The sequence below is a fragment of the Entelurus aequoreus genome, linkage group LG01 (assembly GCF_033978785.1).
Source record: "Entelurus aequoreus isolate RoL-2023_Sb linkage group LG01, RoL_Eaeq_v1.1, whole genome shotgun sequence".
Classification (NCBI taxonomy): Eukaryota; Metazoa; Chordata; class Actinopteri; order Syngnathiformes; family Syngnathidae; genus Entelurus; species Entelurus aequoreus.
In genome coordinates, this window is record NC_084731.1 from 58592388 (window position 1) to 58593762 (window position 1375).

Sequence of the window (1375 nt, forward strand, 5' to 3'; positions counted from 1 at the left end):
CACTTAATTTTTTTTTTCTCTCAAAACTCTACACTGCGCCTTATAACCCAGTGCGCCTAATGTACAGAATAATTTTGGTTGTGCTTACCGACTTCAAAGCAATTTCACTTGGTAATGTTAAGTGTGACTAGTAGATGGCAGTCAAACACAAGAGATACGTGTAGACTGCAATATGACTGAAGTAAACAACACCAACCTTTTATATGTTCCATTGAAAATATAGAACATTACACACGGCGCTCAATAATGTATCAAAATGTTTTAGTACGACTTTTGTAAGCTATGAAGCCGCACCGCTTGATGGATTGTACTGTGCTTCAACATAGGAGCCTTACTATGGTGTGTGTATAAGCTAAGACATATTATCTGGCGTTTTGTTTCGCAATATTACGCAAAAGCAACTTTTCTTACCTTCTGGTTGTACCTGCTGATCTGTATTTTGGATCTGCATAAATCCTGAAAAATTGCTCGCGTCCGCCTTTGTAGTCCATGCCGACAATTTTTCTCTATCTTCTTGTTATGGGACATTCATCCTCTGCTGTTGCCATTTCTAATATAAAGTAATGTAAAATTATTACTTATATATGTCAGTAAACTCGCCATGAAAGCGCTAAAACATACCGGTGTAGTGAGTTTACATTGTCCACCCAAGGAACTTTTAGAGAGTTTCGGTCGGTTGGTTTTTCACGGGACACATTTCAGTCCTTGTTGTTGTTTCCGGATGAGGAGATGCTGCTCCGTTGTTGATTTAAGTAAAGTCTGAAAATCATTAAAACAGGTAGCTCCATCTTTTGACACTTCTTCCACTCCCGCCCTTGCACGCTACACCGCTACAACAAAGATGACGGGGAGAAGACGCTGTCGAAGGTGAGCCACGTAAATAAGACCGCCCACAAAACGGTGCATCCGGAAGCCACTGTCAAAAAGTGACTTGAAGATGATCTGTAAAACATCATTTATGCAACATTTTGACCAAAGAACCACCATTACATGTTATGTAGACCACAAGGAAGGCTTTTACATTTAGAAAAAAAAAATCATAATATGACCCTTTTAATGCGCCATATAATTCGGTGCGCCTTTATATATGAAAAAAGATTGAACATAGACATTCATCGGCAGTGCGCCTTGTAATTCGTTGCGCCCTATGGTCCGGAAAATACGGTAACCATCCTGTTGAGCACATAATGTAGACAGCTGCTTGGCTTAAAACCAATCATTTACAGAGTTCAAACCGCCCACGTAGCGCAAACTATTGCAAATGAAATGACTGAAATTTGTAACAAATTGCTATAATTTGTGTTTTATCTTTAACAAATGTGTGTTTTACCTGCTACATGTCTTGTTTGTGTACTTTTAGCCATGGTATTGTTTT